This window comes from Suricata suricatta, chromosome 6, assembly GCF_006229205.1.
Source record: "Suricata suricatta isolate VVHF042 chromosome 6, meerkat_22Aug2017_6uvM2_HiC, whole genome shotgun sequence".
Classification (NCBI taxonomy): Eukaryota; Metazoa; Chordata; class Mammalia; order Carnivora; family Herpestidae; genus Suricata; species Suricata suricatta.
The window spans coordinates 50,367,021-50,389,610 of NC_043705.1; the positions used below are offsets into that span (position 1 = coordinate 50,367,021).

Sequence of the window (22,590 nt, forward strand, 5' to 3'; positions counted from 1 at the left end):
CAGTGCCTAAAACAGTGTCTGCCAACACAGGTTTTTGCCAGATGAACACGTTTGTTGAATGAAAAAGACTCCACCCATGCACCAAAAAACTAGGCAGGCTTGAAATCAGCCGTCTAGTGTGAACATGCAGAACTGGCTTTTGTTGTCAGCAGGCTGACTTGGCTCTACCTCCGAGCTGCTTCAGGGATCTCGGAGGCTCCCTAAGCCCAGATCCGCTGCCCAGTTTCCCAGCTCCATTCTGGTCACTGTCTGTGAGGCCCAAAGAAGCAGTTTGGTTCCAGAGTGCATCTAAATATCTCCCCACAACACCTTTCCCCTCCTCCCCCTCCTTTATCACACACAAATACACCACACCACCCTCTCACTTTCCAAGGACACAACTCAGGCTATTTCTAAAACTGAGATTCATATCCAAAACAGTAGCCAACACATAGTGCATCTCCACGTGCACAGGAAGAGACAGGAGACCTCTGAGCAATTTCCTGGCCCTATATTTTTCCATTCCAGTAAATGAGGCCTTCGTTAGCTCAGGAATCTCTGAACCAAGCCAATGCCTTTATGGTACATGCTCTTTGTCACTGCCCTGGCTTGTTTCTTTGTTCTTTTATTTACTATTTTAAGTGATAAACGCCTGGGTCCCTTATGTCAAAAAGTTTTTGACATCCAGCTCTACCAAGTGTTGACCGCTAGTTAAGGCACACATAATGCTAATGCAGAGTTCCTTTCTTAAATAGGCATTTTATTTAATAATACTTAAATTGCACTGTCTTCAAAGGGTTTTCAGTTATAAACTCCGTTAGGCTGAGCATCCTCTGAGCTCATGCTTTATGACTCACAAACCAGCAAGGTTAAATAATTTGCTTAGTCTATAGGTAGCTGTGCTTCAGACAAAGCACTTTGCTTTGGTAACAGATAAGGAAAATATGACCAATAAAAAACGTTATTCTTTAACAACTGCCTTAATATATAAATTAGTTTTGAGTTCTTTCCATGTGCTTTAAATTTCTTTTAAGTTTATTTATTTTGAGAGAAATAGAGCATGTGAATGGGGAAGGGGCAGAGAGAAAAGGAGAAAGAATACCAAGCAGGCTCTGTACTGTCAGCATGAAGCCCAACTCTGAGATCACGACCTGAGTCACAGTCAAGAGGCTGATGCTCAGCCGACTGAGCCAAGCCATATTTGTAACTTGCTCCCTTCGCTATGCTGGCTCCTTCTTTCCAGATATCATTTCATGGTCGTCTTCTCCCTTCCTGCCTACCCCTTCTCTTCCTCCTTTTTCTCACCTTTATTCTCTCCTTGTTTCTAGCGGGTACTGTAGCTGCCAAGGGAAACCCACCATACCCTCAAGCCTAAAAGTAACCCTTATCCTTGTCCCTCTGGGGCCCATTTTCATGTGATAAGCATACTGTTGTTCATGGATGGGGAAGGCTCGATGGGGGTGCTGAACACCAAGAATAAGTGTATTTTTCTGACTTTATTAATTTGTAGTGGTGAGTGGTTGAAAACATTTTTTAAGTATTTATTTTTTGAGAGAGAGAGAGAGAGAGAGAGAGAGAGAGAGAGAGAGAGAGAGAGTGAGTGAGCGAGCGAGCGCAAGGGAGGAACAGAGAGAGAGAGGGAAAGAAAGAATCCCAAGCAGGCTCTGCGCTGTCAGTGCAAAGCCCAACATGGGGCTCAGTCTCACAAACCGTGAGACCATGACCTGAGCTGAAATCAACAGAGGCTTAACTGACTAAGCCACCCTGGCGCCCATAAAGCATTTTAAATGTAAACAAATGTGAACATATAATGAAGCAGAATGCAAAACAACACACACACACACACACACAGAGGACTGGTTAAAGTATGAAATTGCACCTGTGGCAAACCACTTAGGCTTTCTTTTCTCTCCCATTAAGGGTACTCGAATTAGAAAAGTCTGAGGAGAACTAACAGCGTAGCATTTCCTCTGGGGCACAGGGGGATGAAATATTGGGATTGATTTTCTAAGAGCTAGTACAGTCTGTCTTGTTATTTCGTTGTTTCTTTGAGCAAGGATTTTTTCCCCAGAGATTTTCTTGAAAGTAATAGAGGGAATCTGAGACATCCTTTCCCCTGGACCTTGAACAATCAACCAGGCAGCAGCCTCACCAAACTAAGGCCTAAGTGTTCCTTCTCTCATAATACACCAAATAAAAGCAATAAGCAAGGAAACCTGTTGCACTGGATACTATGATTGAAGAGAAAATCTGGCATGTGTTTAGAGATGAAGCTTCTGTTACATTTCACACCAAGTATGTTAAAGGCCTTTATAGAGAGTAGAAATGGCGATGATAAAGTAAAACCTGAGCCACAGTAACTTTGATTTGACGCGAACCTGTCCATACCCAGGTGCATATACATACTGCCTTGGCCCCAAGGACACTGTGTGTGGAGAGAAGGTACAGCGCTATGTATGTAACAACATGCTCATGGAGCACGTCTGCTGTGGAGAGCAGTCAGCCCAGGAGACCAAGTGAGAAAACCTGGCTTTGAGCTCCACCTCCATCAGCTACTGACTTTTCTAGGCATCTGTTTTCTCAGCTGTAATAACACTTTATTCATCAAATGTTTCTAGCTCCCTGCACATATAGTTGAAATGCATTTCTCTAGTCCCTTTATATGTAGACTGGCCTTAAGACCTGCTCTGGCCAACAAAATGTGAGCATTTGTGACATGTATCATTTCCTTGTGAATCTTTGAGAAGTAGTTCGTGATTTTGTGTGATTTGCTATTCCTCTGTCATAGCAACCGAAACATTTCCAGCAATAGCTGTTCTGTCGGCCTGAGGCCTAAGGTTAGGATGACCTGGAACAAGGGTATAGTTGATCCTTGTAATGGATCTTTTTTTTTTTTTTTTTTTACCTTTAAAGCCATGGCAATTTGAAGGTTGTTTTTTATTAAAGCACAGTTTAGTATATACCCTAATACACTATATCATGGATCTGGAGAAAGGTTAAAATGAGATACCTAATAGGTAGTATGCATGGCCCATAACAAGTGCAAGTAAATGTTAGTTCTTCCCTCCCTCACCCAGTTTCTCTGCTTTGATCCTTCTCAGCCCTTCCTTATAAGCCCTGAGCTATGCTACTCTATAGAGAGTGGTTTTCAATTAAGAAAGAATGAAAATGAACTTTGAGACTTCTTAAATAATTCCCTAATATCCTTTAAAAAGTGAGAGAGCCAGAGTGGAACAGAATGGGGAATTCCCAGGATGGGAAGAGAACCTTCTCTCTGAAATTTATAAAAGAGAAAAAAGCTAATGGTCTCATCAAGGAACTCGGTCAGAAAGTAAAACGAATGAATTCTGAAAATATCCAACCCCAGGTAGGCTCCCATCCTACAGAACCATGCTGCTGTCACAGAGCTGGAATCAGGGCATGGATGGACATGTCATGGGAGTCCAGTTCTCACTCTCCTTTTTTATTTTTTTAAATATAATTTATTGTCAGATTGGCTTACATACTACGCCCAGTGCTCATCCCAACAAGTTCACGGCCCTTTAACAAGTTATCTGTCCTGGAGTGAAGTATATTCCTTGATCCACTTGGTACCAACTTTCCTGACCTTTCAGCAAGAATGATGAAAGTAGTCAGACCTCCAGCTTTTAGCATTTTTCTCACTGGTTTCTTAAAGGGCCTCTTCCTTCCTCCCCCCAATCCAGACTGTAGCTCCGGGAAGCTGACCAGGCTCCTGATGCTGCTTTGACCAGATCACTTAAAGTTGATCACTTCACAATTCATCCATTCAGGCCATTGACCTAATACCTTCTCAGGGTATTTAAATCTGCTTTAAAGGAAAAAAAAAATGTCTACTTAAAGTTCCTGTAGAAAGCCATGTCTTTGAGCTTCACTAAAAGGGTAAATCATAATTGATCAACTTAGAAGGCATTCATCAGGGCTGTAGTTGAATCTCCCAGTTGTTGAAAATTTGGAAAAGAGAGAAAGGAGAGAGGAATGGATGAGGCAGCTCTATGAGGTCTCCAAGTTTAAAGTTGCTTCCAGAAATTAGAGGCAAGCTGGACAACTCCCTTTTAGAACCTCCAGTGGTAGAAGATATATGCAGAAAATGGGAAGTGTGACAAAGGAGAACATTCATTCAAAAGATCTGTATTAAGCATCTGTGGAGGGACAGGTACTGTGCTGGGCATAGAGGGGTAATGGCAAGAAGACAGTCATGGCCCTGACCTTCTCAAAGGGAATATACATTATTGCTGTTCTGTGTGGGTTCGTTGCAGAACTTTACCATCCCTGCCCATCCCCAACCACCAGATGCCAGTAGTGGCCCCTGTTCGGTCTGACAACCAAAGGTATCCTCCCTATTTTCAAATGTCTCCGCAGGGGATTAGACTGCCTCCCACTGAGAACTGCTGAACTTGAGTAATGATTGTTACTAAAGGTGATATAACAGAGCACTCAGAGGGGCATAAAGGACCCCAGTGAGGGCAGGAGTGAAAGAGAGGCCTACCCTGAGACCCTCCTTCCTCTGCCTGAGATGGCTTTTGATGTCTACACCTTTCCCCAGGGAAGACAAAGGATGATGGGAAAAAAGGGACACATTCACTGAGCACCCAGTATTGCTGGGTGAAGTACTAAGAATGTTCAAGGGTGTTATGTTAGAAAGAGGCTGAGCAATATATGAGAAGGAGCACAAACTTGGAAGTCAGGCAGCCCAGAGTTTGAATTCTAGGTCTTCCACTTATCATTTGTGACAAGGTACTAAATCTCTATCCCAGTTTTCTCAGTTGGAAAATGGCGATTAAAAAATAACCCACCTCACAGGGTTATTATGAGATCTCATAAAATAAGAAATATAAAGCACTTGATAGCAGGAAAAAAAGGCACTCAAATACTAACTATCATTTACTAGAATTTGGGCTTCCTAACAAAACTGGTAAGAAGATATTCTCATAGTTGTAAAGAGGAAGGAAGAAGACCTAAGACAAGATTAGGTCTAGGAGCTAGAAAAATAAAATAATAAGGCAAATCAGTTATTCTCATTTCAAGTTCCTGGATTCTTAACTTTATCGGAACTTTCTGAGAGAGAATCCCAGCAGTTACCATGGCCCTAAAAATTGGTCGTTGGAGCCCAGTCTGTTGCATACTGACCAGACTACTAGGATGGGAGAAGGAGACAAACTAGAATTAGCTGAGGTGTGTGACATGCTGCTGGGGAGGTCGAGATGGGCGCGCCTGAAGGGACCCAGGGGTCATGAAGGGGGTGCGTTGGAGGCCTGGGGCTGGGTCATGTAGGTTTACATGCTTCCAAGAGCGGATGCTTGAGGGACTGTTCTGTGTGATCCCAGGGAGCACAGGGCCAGTGGATGGAGTGACAGCAATGCATTCATCTCCAGTCATTACAACCATTAATTTACTGGAAACATCTAAGAGGCTCGAACTGGATTTTTTTCACTTTAGTGATCATAGCACCAGCCCAGAGCCTCACCCACATGGGACACCCAGGGAGTCATAGCTGCCAGGATTATTACTGGCTGACCTTAGAAAAAGCAGCTTCTGAAAAGATGATGGCCTCTTCATCTGAGGCTTAGGTTAAAAAATAATATGTCAGCCAGCACTGAAACTCAGGGCAGCCCATCTATTAAAGCCTGGCAACAGTACTTTACCCTTACCCTCAACACTGCACTTTGCAAATTCTGAAGCAAAAACAAAAGCCCTCTATTAGGCTCGAATATTATTTATATAATAAAGCCAAACAACTATCTGTGGGATAATCTGGAAGTGAAATTTTAAGCTAGATAAGCTGAGCCTGCTATGAAAGTTCATTCTAACTTCCTTTGACCCTCTTATAACTGTGGTCCTCAGCATTTTGGTTTGTGGTAAGAAAGCATTGCTTCTCTCCTATCTAGAAGGTCTACTGGGCCTGTTTCCTCTTGCAGTTTTTAAAGAGGAATATAGCCTGCACTTCAACTCCAAGCCCAGCTCTTTCTGCCTGATCCCTAAATGCATGTCTTGATGCATCTGACACATAAAGTTGATAGACTTGTAAAGTCTGCGAAACCCAAAGAGACAGAAGCTCCATTCTCTCTCTAGCTTGCACTCACTGAAGTAAAAGCTCCCAAGCACAGCATCTGCCTAAAAGCAGCTGCCCTCACTGCCTGCCTGTGATGAAGGAAATACAGATGAGGAACAACCTATCTAGAATTGCCTTCTTTTCCTATTTTGCATTTTCAGTTATTCGTCATTCATTCCAGAAATGCCCATCAAGTCCTGACTGTGTGTCAAAAACAGTGCTAAGTGGTGCCTCGCACAACAGTAATATTTGCTGGGTGTTTCCTGTGTGTCAAGAATGCATGAAAGACATCACATGCATTGACTCATGTGACCATCCCCGCATTGTATGAGGTCGGTGCTGCTCTTTCCCCCATCTTCCCAATGAGGAAACCAGGACACAAATAGGTTAAACAAACTGCCCAAGATCACACAGATAAAAAGGAAAGGAAGCAGTAGTTTTTTTGATGATAATTGTTAGCTGAAGAAATTAAACAATAATGATGCATACTTCCAGACACTTTCTAGACTTCTGTCAAATATACAAACTGCAGTTGAAGAATGGGAAAGCTGCTTGCCACCAAAGACCTAGATTATTTAAAGTACCTCCCTGCATTTTATTAGTGAACCCCAGTTTTGGTCTCCTGCAGTGATTCCCAGGCTTCTCAGCATGAGGCCTCCTGTTGTAAATTATAAAAATAAACCCATTTTCAAAATCCCCAATAGGTTAGAAAAAATACAAAATAACCCAAAGCTCTTTGAATCCAGTAACATTTTAAAATTAATTTATATTTTATTAATTACCCAATATAATTATATTTGAAAAGCAGAGGTACACAGACATTCACAACATTGTTTAATCAGTAAGCAAACATTAGGCACCTGACATCTAAATATCGACTCCTTGACTCCTTCCACTGAGTCCTCGGATAGAGGACGTATCAGATATTAAACTGATAAGAACAGATACTATGCATGATCTTAGCCAAAAGGCCGAGAAGTGATTCCATGGAGTCCTTGGATCCTGGAGATTCACAGAGCTGTATCACCTCAGCCAAATTGTATGCCTTCTCTGAGCCTCAATTTTCTCATCTTTAAAGTGGAGATAGTAAGAGTTTTTTCAGAGGATCTCAAAGAAAATTAATGTGAGGCCAGCAGGACCTTGGAGGGCCCTTGCTCTTGAAAGTACAAGAAATGCTTACAAATAGTCCCTGACAAACATGGTTCTGATACAATTAGGGAGACAGAAACATGAGAGAGTTCGTGAGCTGAGCATCCCACTAATGTAAACTGCTTTCTGCAACCTAGTTGTAGAGTGTGACTTGATCATGTATAAGGCAGGGAGTGTGTGCACAAAAGGTTCACGCTTACCTTACACACAAGGGAAATTTCATTCACTTGAAAGCTATCAGTTTTTCGTTGTGTTGGGGTTGGGCTGCTGTCTCTAACTGAGACACTTGGCGTTACAGGGACCCCACGTGGTCTGGGCTTAGATACGTCCCTTGCTGTGCTGCCCTGAGGTTATAGTTGGGGAGTGTGAGCCTCTGCATATCATGGTGATGGAAGATGTTTGGTTTGGTTTGAAGCTGCAACTCACATTTACTGGATGGTTACCATGGTGAGGAGGTTATACAATGGCCCTAATATTAATATTTGATGATATTTTGATCAAAATATAATTTAAGGCACATTTATCATGCAAATTGAAACTTGGCTGTTTAACTTAGCTGGCTCAACCCCCAGCCTGAAGTCACAATCTTACACTTTTACAACCTGTGTTCACCACATTTTCAAGATATCGTTGACTCCAGGGGTAGAATCTTCTAAGTTTTCCTCGATGAGAGTGGCTTGGGGGCAGCAGAAATTAGTCCAGTATCTCCCTTTGGGTTCTTGGACTAAGAGAACAAACCATTCTCTCACCCCCAAACTCCTAGCTCATGGCTGTAGTGAGCACACAGCTGGGTAACCTAGCTGCCTCCCTTCCTTCCACTGCCAGGAAAGTGGGTCCCATGAGCAGTGGAGTTCAGATTCATAATTAAAAGGCCAACATTTATTGGATATTACTGTGGGGCAGGCACTGCATGAAGCAATTATGTGAATTATCGCTGTTAATCCTCACAATAAACCCTAAGAGGATGGTGCTTTTCCATACCCGTCATGCAGATGAAATTAGAACTGCCCATTTGTTGATTATCACACTGCTGGCAAGCAAGAGGGTTGGGACTGGATTTCAAGCAGCTACCACCAGGATGTGCGTTGTGAGCTTGCCTCCCTATGGTCCTGTCACTCCGCCCCCACACACGGCGCTTGCTGGGATGCTGTCTCACCCTGGCTGGTGGCCTTATTGTACATGTTGCCAGGAGCATGGGGAGCAGCTACATTGAGAGGCACCTGAGTGAGAAAGAACAAAGCCTTTGGTTGTGGCTTTATATATGGCAGTTGATGTGCTGGCAGGGAAAGAGCAAGAGGGATGTGATGATGTAAGATGATCATCTTGACGAAATTCTCAGAGTTTGGAACTTGAAATCAGAAGCATCCTTAGAGATCAACTGGCCGAACTCCTTCATTTTATAGATGAGGAAATAGAGGCTCAGACAGTTGGCTACAGCCATGGAGCTGGTGTGGACTCAAAATTGCTTTCTCTCTATGTTCCTCTCTCCTTATTTTTGGTTGAGTACCAAAGGGCATTTGGTGAACATGTTTCCTCTATACCCCTTCCCCTACCCCAGCCATCCCGCCCAAAGACAAATCCTACTAGCAGACCTATTATAACCTTTTAAAGATCCTCTCTGCATATTGAAAGTATACTTTTATTTTGTTTTTAACAAAATTGGTAGCATTATGTAACCTGGCAGAATCTTGCTTTTTTTACTTAACTATACTGCTTGGAGATTGCTCCATTATTACAACGTATTTTTTTCTTTAAAAATAATAAAAGCCTTATTGAAATATAGTTTATATAACATAGAATTCATACATTTCCAACTGTCATTGTAATGAGTTTTAGAAAATTTATGTAGCTGTACAATCATTATCAGAATCTACTTTTGGAGTAATTTCATTACCCTCCCAAAAGTTCATTATGCTTATTTTCAGTCACTTCCAGCTTCAACCTCCAGCCCCAGCCAACCACCCAGCAACTTTTCATCTCTATAGTTTTTTGCTTTTCAAAATTTCAAATACATGAAATCATTCAATATTTGTTCTATACCTGACTCCTTAGATAACACTGTGTCTGCTTTTTTCACTTAGTGAGACTTTTGAGATTTAGGGCACTTGGATGGCTTGGTAGGTTAAATGTCTGACTCTTGATTTCAGCTCAGGTCATGATCACATATTTTGTGGGTTTGAACCTCATGTCAGTTTCTGCTCTGTCATTGCAGAGCCTACTTGGGATTCTCTCTCTTCCTCTCTGTCTGCCTCTCCCCCACTCTCTTGCTCTCCATCTCTCTCTCAAAATAAATAAGTAAACTTTTAAAAAAGGATGCTTTCGAGATCCATCCACATTATTGCATATAACAGTATAGTTCCTTTTCATTGCTGGGTAGTACTCCATTGTGCAGATATAACAATTTTTATCTACTCATCAATTTACTGACCTTTGAATTGTTTTAATTTGGGGGCAATTATGAATAATGATGCTGTGAACCCTTTTGTATAAATCTTTTATATGGACATTTGATTTCATTATTGAGGGGTAGTTACCCAGAAGTAGAATTGCTGGGTTGCATGGTAAGTAAATATTTAACTATTTAAGAAAGTACCAAGCTCTTTTTCAAAGTGATATACCCTGCAACCTTCCCAGTGGCAGTAGGTTCTGCACATCCTCAAAAGCATTTGGTATTTTCAATCTTTTTGGTTTGGGACATTTTGTTGGATGTGTACTGATTATCATGGTTTTAATTTGCATTTTTAATTGATATTATTTATCTTTTAATGTACTTATTTGCCATTTGTATGTTATCTGTAGTTAAGCATCTATTCAAAATTTTTTGCATAGTTTTTAATTGGGTTGTTTGTCCTATTATTGAGTTGTTAAGAGTTCATTATATATTCCATATATAGTCTTTATCAGCTCTGTTTTACAAATGTTTTCTCACTGTTAGTAGCTTGTCTACTTATTTTTCTAGTGGTGGGTTTTTATGAACAGCAAAAAGTTTTAGTTTCGACAAATTCCAATTTGTCAGTTGTTTCATTTATTTTTTGTGAATTTTGTGTTGCAACTAAGAAATCATTGACTAACCGTGGTTACAAAGATTTTCTCTTATGTTTTCTTTTAGAAATTTTGTAATTTAACCTGTAACATTTAGGCCTATGATCTACTCTAAGTTTTTTGAAAATATAATTTATTGTCAGCTTGGCTAGCATACAGTGTGTACAGTGTGCTTTTGGTTTTTGGGGTGATTCACATGGTTCATCGCTTACATGCAACACCCAGTGCTCATCCCAATAAGTGCTCTCCTCAATGCCCACCACCCATTTTCCCCTCTCCCCTGTGCCCCCCTCCACCCTCAGTTTGTTCTCTGTATTTAAGAGTCTCTTGTGATTTGCCTCCCTCCCTCTCTGTTTGCAACTATTCCCCCCTTCCCTTCCCCCATGATCTTCTGTTAAGTTTCTCAAGATTCACATATGAGTGAAAACATGCTATCTGTCCCACTCTAAGTTAATGTATGTGTAAGGTGTGAAGTAAGAGCCTGAGATTGTGTTTTCTTTTGCATATAGATACTCAGTTGTTCCAAAGACTGCCTTTGCCTCACTTTATTATCTTTACACCTTTGTCACCATTGAGCATACCTGGAGTCCATTCCTGGTGTTTATTATATTCGCTCATTTTTAGGGCTGTGTAATACTCCAGTCTATAGATGTACTCTGCTTAATTCAATCAGTCCCTTATCTATGGACAGTTATGCCATTTCTAATCTTTTAATCCTATTTAAAATAACACTGTGGCAAATATATTACATTGTAGGAATGCACCTTATAGGTTAATTGTAAAAGAAGTCAGTTGTACATTTTGACAGACACTTACAAATTGCTCTCTTTAGTAAGTTTTGATCATTCCCTTTGCCACCAGATGTGTGACAGTACTGTACATATGGTAACAAATGTTTCATCTTTTGTTTTATCAAGTAGGTAAAACATAGTATCTGGTAGTTTTAATTTGTATTTTCTTATTATGAAGTAGGATGAGTTCTTTTATTCTTTATAAATTTTAGGGCCAAGTAATTTGCATTTTACATGAAATGTGGTTCACCTCCTTTGCCTCTTCTCTCATCATAGTAAGTTCCTTGTGATACACATTATGTAGGTTTCCCCTAGTTTTGTGTTGGTCTTTTGACTTTGTTTATTGAGTTTTGGCCCTGTAGAAGTCTTTTATTTTTGGTGATAATGTATAATAAATGTTAAGGCTTCTGGGCAATTCAGAAAGACTTTCCCTATTCTAAGATTAGAAAACCAACTAATCCCTTATTTTTGTATTTTTTACATTTTTATTTATAACATTTAAAAATTTTGATCTGGGGCACCTGGTGGCTCAGTCAGTTGACCATCCGGCTTCGGCTCAGGTCATCATCTCATGGTTCGTGGGTTCGAGCCCTGCGTCAGTCTCTGTGCTGACAACTAGCTCAGAGCCTGGAGCCTGTCTTCAGATTCTGTGTCTCCCTCTCTCTCTGACCCTCCCCTGCTCATGCTGTCTCTTTCTCTCTCTAAAATAAATAAAAACAGTAAAAAAATTTTTTTTTAATTTTTGATCTATCTGAAGTTTATTTTAATTTAAGAAATAAAATAGGGATGTAAGTTTTTTCCCCCAAATAGCTACCTAGAGGCCTTGCCATAGTTAATTATATAATCCAACATTCCCTCCTGATACGCAGTATTGTTTTTGTCATCTACTAAATTTCCACATGCATTTGGGTTTACTGATCTGATTTATGTGTTAATAAGCACACTCAACCCTCTATTCTCTGACTCCTTCTGTCCTGTGTTACTTATATTTTCAAAATAACACAGGGAAGGAAACACTTTATGAATTGCTTGCAGCTACACTTAAGTCCTCTCTCACCTTCTATCTTAGTGTTACTAGCTAACAAAATTCAAACTCTTTTGTAACATCCCCAAGGAAAATATAATTAGGATAGTAAGTCTCTTTGGAAGTATAGGCAAGTAATAATCAGATACTACAGTTTTGAGTCAAATAAATAATTCAGTGCTAATCCATGGTTTCCTTCCAGAACAACCAATGATTTTGAATACGTTGTATCTCTTTGTGTATATGTGTATGTTTGTACACGTGTGTGTAATGTTCATGTGCTATGAACAGAAGAAATAGCCCTTTATTAAGTAAACTAAATCCCCCTCCCCCCAAATCTGCTTTGGTTGAAGAATAAATAAATCTGACACTTTGTGTCTTAATCATTCTGGAGTGGGATTTGCTCATGGTTCAGGGCCCTTCCTGGCCACTTGTATGAAATATGTGATGACAAAAATCCTCTCCTAGGAGGGTCAGAAGGAGCACAAAGGAGGCAGTGTAAGCCATAGTAAAGAGTGGGCTGTCTGAGCACCTAGAGGTTGTAAAAGCACAGGAAATAGGATTGCCTTCTTCAAAATGAATGTGGTCTTGGGCTGGACCTTCTCTTCCCAAAACTGGGCTCTCCACTCCTTCTCCAACACACCTGTGCAGACCTGGCGCCCAGGCTGCCAGGAGATAAGAACTCTCTGTCCCTGGGGACCTGACCAAAGCCAGAGATGGGTCATTGTGCTGAGTGGGACTGGGTGGCAGGAACACTGTGGATAAAGTTGGGAGATACCGACTTACCTGCTGTGGTCGTGGATGTCTCCTGAGTGTCAAGAAAGAGGTTGCTCAAAACAGGCCCTCCTTACCCAGCTCTCTAAAAACCCTAGTAGGAGGAGGGATTCTGCATATACCTATGAGTTTCTGTGTGGAACTTTTTTAATGTACTTCACCTTAAAAGTTCAAGGTCTAATAATTCAGGAACCCCATCTTGATGGATTAAGTACAGTACTACTTAGCACCTTAAAAGTGTTTTATATATATGTGTGTGTGTGTGTGTGTGTGTGTGTATTTATATATATGTATTATATATAATTTGTATATAATATATAATATATAAAAATTATACATATATAATTTATATATAATACATACATATATAAATTTTTTAGGATAATGATGGAAGAGCTCTCTTTTTTATTTTTATTTTAAAAAATTTTGTTAACATTTATTTATTTTTGAGAGAGACAGAGACAGACACAGGGTATAAGCAGAAGAGGGGCAGAGAGAAAAGGAGCCACAGAATCTGAAGCAGGCTCCAGGCTCTGAGCTGTCAGCACAGAGCCTGACATGGGGCTCGAACTCACGAACCATGAGATCATGACCTGAGCTGAAGTCGGCCACCTAACCAACTGAACCACCCAGGCACCCCCTCTCTCTTTCTTTTTTAACTGAAAAAGTCCTGTGGGAAGGAGAAACCACTATGCTGTAGGGAAGAAAGCAGCCTGAAGTAGAAAAACAGCTAGAAACAAAGGGGTGGCGTATTGTAGTGGGTGTTCAGTAAAACCGGGCTGAAAACGTGAAGTTCTTCATCTCCCGGCACTTCCTGTGGAATAAGGCCAGAGGGCCTTGATTAAGGGGGAGAAGCCACCATCTCCATGCAGGCAGAGGCCTGGATGAAGCAAACCAGAGGCTATTCCGGTCCTCTCCCTCACTCTCTTCCGGCCCTGCTTCCTTTCCCCACCCCTCCAACAATAGCCCCCTCTTGATTTCTGTTCCAAGACAGAACGGTGAGTCCAAGACAGAACAGTAAGTGCAAAGGAAACTTTAAGGATTCTTTCCACAGAGTTTTCTAACCGGGAAAAGTGAGGTGTATGTGTTGGCATCTGCTCCTTGGCAGTGATGCTGGAGACTGAGGCCCCCTTCCTTCTCCCAGGGGCAGACTCAAGGCAGGTAGCAGGGTCCAGCATTCCAAAGAAGAAGCTGGTAGAGAAGCTCTTGTTCCTGGAAGGACTCTGAGGTTATTCTCTCTTACATGGTTGCTTTTATTTTTTTTTCAATCTGCTAGAAAGTTGAATGTCTTTTGGGGCTACTGTTCCCCCAGAATACTTGTTACTACCCCTTCTGGGACTTTCGTATCCTGAGCTAGCGGCTTATAAAGTAGGCTGACGCTCAGCCCCGTCCTCAAGATTCATTAGATCTAGGGAAGTCCTGGGAATTTGCCCCAGGTAATTCACATGTTTGGTGCTCAGAATATACTTACTATACTTACAATACTCCAGACCTTTCCTCTCTCAGATTATCAGGGCTCCTTAATGTGAAGTTAACTTGTTGGGTGAGATCACAAAAATCATGCCTAAGTTACTCAGAGCTGAACAGACTCAAGACTTGGCCAGTAACAACTATAACCACTCTCCAAGAGGGAGTTCTGTTGTCTTGGATAAGGTCAAAGTTAACAAATGGCTTTGTAACTCTTTGGAACAGGAACCTACATTCTGAAATCACTCTGTATACAACAGGTCAAAACCCTAAGGTAGCACTGCTCAAACTTGAATTTGTACCTTCATCACATGGAAATCAGGTTAAGATATTGATTCTTTTTTTCTTAATGTTTATTTATTTTGAGAGGAAGAGAGTGTGTGCAAGTGGAGGAGGGGCAGAGAAAGAGAAAGAGAGAGAATCCCAAGCAGGCTCCTCATGGTCAGAGCTCAATGCAGGACTTGATATCTCAAACCATGAGATCATGACCTCAGCCAAAAATCAAGAGTCAGAGGCTTAACCGTCTGAGCCACCCAGCCACCCTAAGATACTGATTGGGATTCAGGAGGTCTAGGATGGAGCTGAAGGTTCTGCTTTTCTAACAGGAAAAATCATCATCCTGGGTGATGCTGTGCTCTTGGTTTTTAAACTACATTTAAGGAGCATTACCTTAAGGGATACTTAATTTTTAAAAATATTATTAGCTACAGGGAATACTTTCTCCTTAATGAGAAAGCTGAAAACAAGCCAACATCAATTTAGTGGGCTTGAGTAAATCACTTAATTTCTCTAGTTTATCTGCTAAACAAGGTGGTTGTCTTTGTTCATTTCTGAAGCTGGAGCAAGAGAGCACTTGGCTCTTAGAATGGGAGTGTTAAGTGACATGATGTATATAACGTCCTTAGCAGGCCCACACTTGGCAATGACTCCTCCATAAAGTCTGCCGTTGGTGGTGGTGGTGCTCTGGTGGCGCTCGTTCTCCCATCTGATATCGGTGGCCGTCATAGAGTGAGGTCCGAGTGAGGCCACAACATATTACTGGAAAGAATCATAGGTCAGAATTGCCTTTGTGTGCCCTGGTACTTGGCTTTTCCCATATGAATGGAGAGTGCTTTTTCAGTTTCTACTACAAATAACAGAAACCTTGGACCCCTTGGGTCACTTGTTATTATTATATATTTATTTATATTGACCACCTTACATTGGCCAAATAAGTGCAAAACTGCTTCAGTCCAGTATTTATTCATTTGATTGTCTCCATTGACTAATTATGTAAAGGAAAGGGTATTGTGCTCCACAAGGATATCACGTTTCCCTCGCTGGATTCACCCCTTCATGTTTGTGTAAACTCAGCCCAAGTGGCATCCCTTTACTTGAATTTACAACCCTGCCTATAAAAAAGCAGACAGCACTGAGCATTTCCTACAAGGCTGAATTCTGGCTCACAGCTCTGTTAGTCAAGGAAAAATAAATGATCTCTCTCTCTGTCTCTCGAAAAACAATTTGCTAATCCATCATCTGCCCAGAAAACAAATGGAAAATAAAATGCAACTGAGTCTTTTTTGTGTATCTGATAAATGTTTATCTCCCATGAGCAAGTGGGTGGGGCCCTTGCCAAGATGACACATTAATATCCATGTAGTAGCCCCACACACGTAATGGTGGAACGAGCCATAATTCCAGTCAGTTCAGGTGGGGAATAAATGTGTCATGGTGGCAATTTGGCACCGTCTAGACCCCAAAAATGTTTGACTAACTTTTTAGTTGTTAACTGCTGCATTTGGCTTTATATAAAGATAGCATCTCTCTCTCTCTCTCTCTCTCTCTCTCTCTCTCTCTCTTTTTGAGAGAGAGCACAAGCAAGGGAGAGTGTCAGAGAGAGAGAATCTTAAGCAGGATTTATGCTTGCTGCAGAGCAGTGATCTCAGTAGATCCTGGGATCATGACCTGAGTCAAAGTCAAGAGTCAGACACTCAACTGCCTGGGCCATCCAGGCACCCCTACAGATAGCATATTTCATTCTACAGCCAACTTCTATCTTATCTATTCAGCAAATACTTACTGTGCATCTATTATATGTTTTGTGCTCTTCCAGCCTCTGGGCACATAGCAGTGAACAAGTGAAGTCCTGTCCTCATGGTGCCTACTTTCTAGTAAACTCACGTAGTACACATATATCCTGGTGGACACATGTTCTTATTCTTTTTCTCTAAATGTCTTTGTTTTTATTTAAAAGTATTTAGTATTTGAAAGGTCAAAAGAGAGCAGCCGTCATTAGGCTCATTGTTTGTAAGAGTGCACATCAGAATACTTGTTGTCTCTGTTCCTGTCAAATGCAGACCTGTGTTCATTGCTGCTCTTCTTACTTAGATTGAGACAGGAGAACAAAATGGAATGATTTAGGCAGAAATCAGAACAACTTTTTCTATAAGTTGCAGATTTTTCTTATAATTAAACCAGACTTAACATGGCTTGTGAGTGCTGGGTTTTCAAACACCATTATCTGTCTGTTGCCTTTCCAGGTCACCATTAACTTAGGGATGAGGATCTAATGTCTAAAATAGGCTCCGCTGGCATACATTATAAAAGTATAAAAATAATAAAAAGCTTATGAGATGAAATCTGTCAATAAGTTTTTAAAGTTGAGTAGAAAAATTTGGTATCTGGGTGTTTTTTTCTTTACTAAATAACACATACTCACCGTAAGATGAAAATTATGTAGAAATGCATCAAGCAAAAAAAGTGGTATGCGTGTGGCATTACAGCATTTATACACCTATGTAAGTTGCTCTTTTCTCTTTTTATGATTAATGTCTGGTTATAGGACATTGGTTAGTCTCATCAGATTACTTGACTGGTTAGCATATTTTCTTACTTTATAATACTAACAGCCTCTAGAATAACAATTGATAAATTCAGAACTAATTTCTAGAAAGAATATCCATTGCTGAATAGGAATTCCTCTTAAAAGCATGGTTCTTAAAATACACGTTTTTATTTAATGTCCGTGCATTCCTGAGGAAAACGAAATCAAACACCATTTATTTTAGAGAATCATAGAATGTCTGTATCAGACTCTCATAGATCATCCAGTGCAGTGAGCAGGGGAGAAGAGTATAACCCCCCGCCCCGGGTGAATTCTGATACACCCTGAACACACACAGACCACCATGAGAATTCTCAATTTGGTCTGATTCCATCATTTTGCAGACGACAAAACTGAGGCCCAAGTGAGTAAAGAAGCCTTTCAAGTCACACATACAGAGAATGGTGGAGGTCAGACCAGAACAGAACAAAGGTGTTCTGCCTCCCAGCCTGCCCCTTGTTCCACTAAGCTAAGCCACGTTAGAAGATACCTTTTGCATAGTAGTGTAGAACGACCCAACTTCAATTTGTTCTCCAAAGATTAAGTTGTCCAAACAAATCTGTATTATATCAGAACCTCTTACTCCAACAAAAGGAACTCAAACTTTTACATTATTAGTGACAGATTTCTCTTTCTTATTTTGGGTAAATGTTTTCTTCTGGAAAGTGGAGACGAAAGTTTAACCAAGACCTAAGTTAAAGTATCATTATTACTTGACAAACTAATCAGCATGAAGCTTTTGAAGTTTAGAGTGAGTGAAATAGCAGTTAGACGAGCCACACACCCCCCCCCCACCTCCAGCCACACACACACTATGGTGACAGTGCTGTTCTGTTTATCCATTGTGAACTTCAGTGGCTCTTTAATAAAATGTTTGGGGAGAGAGATCACTGTATGTGCTTTGCCCTCAGTAGGGAGAGAACATGTCGTTTCAAGTCCTTTCTATCTGGGTGAATCTGGAACTGCCACAACGGTCTCCAAAAACCATGTCTCCAGCCCTCCATGGCCAGCGAAAAGGTCGCCAATGTCACAGAACTCAAGAGCTGAGGGAAGTAGGTGAAAGGGAGAATGATCATATACAGCATAATTGCAGTCTCTTTGAACATTTGTCTAGGTTGAAAACCTTAGTTCCAAGGCAACCTTTCCCCTGCATTGGGCTCTGTTGAGCACAGCTGGCATTTTAATGAGACTAAATCTGGTGTTTCTGCCATTAGCAGAGATGAACATCAAAGCATTAAACTCTACCTTCCTTTGTTTTGTAAGAACTTGGGATTCAGGATACCTTCACTAAATATGTTTCCAAGTCTAAAGCTATGAGGAACATTTTGTTCTGATAGACATTTGGCATAGTATTGATCAAAGATAATGACACAAATTATAAAAGATGTATTCTGTTATTGATATTAAAAGAATTTGGTGCCCTTAAGTATTAGTACTCAACTTAAAAAATTACAACTGACATTGATTGACTCCTAATCCATGGTCAGCAGTTACCACAGTTAACTGCATTGCATAAGAATCTTGCTTAATTCTCACAACTCTATTATATAGATGCAGTGTTGCATTTGAGGAAACTGAGGCTTAGAAAGGTGAATAAGCTGTCCTAAGGCCTGTGGTCAGTAAATGACAGAGCTGAATTTCAAGCCCAAATTCTTATGTGCTCTTGATGCTCTGCTTTCTCCAACTTGATGCACGTCCCAACACGAAGACCTATAGGACACATCCTAACATCATTTAACATTTATTCGACAAATTTGTAATTTAATTATAGGCGCAGTTTGGGCACAGATTGATTAATGAAATCTTCTTTGCATCAAATTCTGGATCATTCCAAGCTGGAGTTCCCCTAATGATATCACAAAAGAGCCTCTGATGACCCCAAAGAAGAATCACACAGTGGAAGTTTCCACACAGGCTCATTCACTCCTTGCAGTTGAGTGGAGACAGACTGGGAGCAGCTAGACTAAATGAGTGCATGGCTTTTTTTCTTTTGTGATCTGAACTTCTTCCCCCAGCATCAAACAAATATTCTCAAGGAAAAGGCTTAAAAACGTCAGTGGAAATAATGAACATATATTTTTCTTTTAAACAACGTACCCTGAGCTCCTTAAAGTCGGGTCACAGTGAAGACACATACTAGAAGTGGGACTGTTTTCTGCACCATTGTCATCATGCCCACCTTTTGCCTTGTCTTTAGTCAGTGTGACTCTACAGTCATTTTTTTGTCATACCATATTGCATCTGATGCTTTTATTCAGTAACCAAAACTACAGAGCACTATGATGTTGTTTCAGTTGAGCACAAAATTAAATACGTTATCAAGAAAAAATGAAACTGAAAGAAGCAAATCAAGATCGCAACCACAAGTTATCCACGGGGGTCACAGTGGCCGACAAAAAAGATGCAAAATGCCCCAATCCGTCAGTCCTGTCTACTTTTTGACTGAAGATCTATGAAGCGGGTGGCTAGGGTGGGTGGTAGGGGCCTGGAAACCACGTTCAAGTGCTCTAGAACCATTTGCATTCTCAAGCAAGCAGACACTACTCAGGTCTCTCTTACATTGCTCATTTTATAGTGCTCTTAAGGAAAGCCTCTTGAAAAAAGGAGAAGAAAAACGTCTGACTAATGGAACAAAAGCTGCATAACAGCCTGGTTGTATCCTCTATTCTCACTCCTCTTAGGATGATGGCTCAGTTTTGACTAAAGATGAATTACTTGATTTTGGTTAATACACAGTCTGGCCAAATTGATTTATAAATGAGAGATTGGTTGTTTTTATCACACTCTTCACAGCGAAGGTTACTTTAATCCCTAAATTTTATAGAAATGACTATTTTAAAAAGTTTGCAGGATCTTTGTCTTTCACCCATTCAGCACCTCTCTGAATTAAATGATTAATACGAATAAATATACATCATCTTTCCAAATGACCTTGCTGGCCTGTTTTTGACAGTGTGCTCTTGGCTCGCTTATGGCTTGCCATCACGAATCTTCGGTAAAATTTTTCTTTCTGATGAATTGAGGCACGTAAGACTTTCAAAAACTAGTTGTCTGCACCAGCTTGACCACTTTGCTGTGGAAAACCAGGTGCTGGGTGAATAGTTTTCAGCTGCGTCTGTAGCTTAGTTTTTCACTTGCACTGTAAGAGGAGATCAGTCTTAGTCTTCCTACTCTAGTCACATGTGGCTGTCCAGAACTAAAGCTATATGCCCCCTAATCTTTGTCTTATTTTGTGTGGCAGATGACCTCTTCCATCGACAGTGGATAATAAATTTACACTCAATCCCCATGTGGAACCTGAACCCATAACCCCCCCACACACAGTACAATTCAACGTGACATTCTCTTCTTTTTTTCCTTCAGCCTCAGTGATGCAGAGTAACAGTTACACATTAACATTCCTTTGAGGTGCAGGGGCTGACGTCTTGAATATAAAGAAAGACCAAGAGAAGGCTATGCTCAGTCTACACAATGAGTGACAAAAGTCCCAGAGCAAACCTTAGTTCTCAGCAGTCACCCTCCTAAGGTTTCCAGGACACAGCACCGAGAAGGAGTGAATTCACCAGTGAGACACATTTTACACTCCAGGGCCCTTAGTTAACCCGGCCACCTTATCTGTGCCACAAATCAGATTAAACACCCTGTCCTCCTTAGCCCCAGTGCAATTTTATTTCCCGTTCTGCCAGCCTCAGCGCTACAAAGCATCAGTATTCTCTTAAGAAAAAAAAATAAACGCTAAAATTCTGGGCCATCCATCAGGCATACCATTGGATTAAGGATTCTACCCAGCAGAGTATTTTTCGTTGAAGATGCCCACATCAGCACACATCCCAGGGACATTGAAATGGAAGTAGAAATGATTGCATGGGTAACTTACCAGCTCCTGAGTCTGAATGGCTGCAGCAACCCCAGTGCTTTCCCTGATCCCTTGCTCTCTGTCTCTCTCCCTCTCTCTCTCCCTCTTTCTCGTGTGTACAGATTGCAGGGAACTTAAAGAAGTCTCGGGGACAATGTTTCAAATGACTTAAGAAAGAACAGGAACAATACTTCGTTCTCTTTTTCTCAGATGAGTACCTTCGGGAAGAAGGAAGGAAGGGAGGGGAGAGGGAGGAAGTCAACAACCCTTTGCTTTCCTGAAAAAAAATAAGGAAACAGAAGATAGACATCTCATTTTCTCTTAAACAAAATGTTGGAAGGGGCAAAAAAAAAAAAAAATCTTTGAAAAAAGGAATTCCTCAAATATGCTCTCTGCCCTAAGAGCTTTAAAGAGATGAAAAGCCTTACTGGCCTGGCCTGTCCAAACAAATGGTGCTCCAGAAGGGCAGGCTCTCCTGAGCTTGCAGCCTCTGGTATCTGGTTTGCAGAACTGACACAGCCAAAAGGGAACAAATCATGTCGTGTTGCCTCCGAGCAAGGGAACGTTTGGTCTGTTGTGCTAACTGAGGTAACCCTCAGCCTGCGAGGCTGGGCAGGGAGCCGTTCCGCCAGGATGTTTGGCTCTTCCTGGGCTCTTTGACATACCAGTGTTGCTGCAGTTTTTCAGCCTGACTCTAGATCCTTAGAGTTCTTCCAGGAACAAACAGCAGATTTATGCACTGGTCACGGAGCTTTACGCAGTGGGTCAAGTCAAAGCTTCCATCTTTGCTGATGTTTTCAAAAAGGAAAAAAAAGCAACTTGCCACCCTGCTGAATGGACATGGTTATCTCATGTTAGATTTAGTCACCTCTGGAAAAACTGAAAGGCGATTTCTTATTTGTTTTCAAAATACTGTGAAGCAGCATGGTGTTAGATAAGTCAGCGCTATGGCTGACTTTTTGAAACGCAAAGGGGAGGCTGACTAGGGGGAGAGAAAACATGGAATGTTTTTGAACGAGTTAGTGGTGCTTGGCAGTCCATTGGGGGGGGGGGGGCTGAGCTCTGTTAGAGTAGTTGTGCTCTGATTCTGCTGTGTCTCTTGAGCCTTTCATTCATCTGGTTAAGACCATTTTCACCACAAACAGGAACCAGCAGTTATGTGGACCTTTGTGGCAGCAGAAGAAAAACCAGCTTTAAGGTACTTCCTTCTTTCACTCAATTGTGAAGGAAAAAAAAAAAAAAGATATGGAGTGGAGAGTTCCACCTGATCCCAAGGAGCAATTAAGAGAGATTCTGATTCAGTATCTTTGAAAGGCATTTATTGGGTTCTGTGGTCAATGTTACTCTTTTATACCCACAGTTTTCTTCCCCAGCTGTCACCTATCTGTCTCTCTCTCTTTCTATCTGAATGTGTGTGTGTGTATCAAAGAGGACATACAGAGACTGTTACTCCATAGGTTTGTAAGAGCCAGAACGGAGTCTTATTCCTCGCGTTCCCCAGGCACCACTGCCGGCACGACTTAGGGATTTCTGGCCTGGGCCCCGCAGCCCCATCTACAGATGAGAAGACTC

The 22,590-nt window shown here is 41.1% G+C and overlaps 1 protein-coding gene and 1 pseudogene across 1 annotated transcript in view; both read right to left on the reverse strand.

The window, feature by feature from the left end:
* ZNF366 (zinc finger protein 366) overlaps nt 1-21,162 on the reverse strand; it is a 65,536-nt gene extending 44,374 nt beyond the window's left edge. The window contains exon 1 of the mRNA XM_029942418.1: nt 21,040-21,162. The gene's annotated coding sequence lies outside the window, so the exon portion shown is untranslated. The remainder of the gene's footprint in view (nt 1-21,039) is intronic.
* Nucleotides 6,918-7,032, reverse strand: LOC115295131 (annotated as a pseudogene).
* Nucleotides 21,163-22,590: the final 1,428 nt, after the last annotated feature.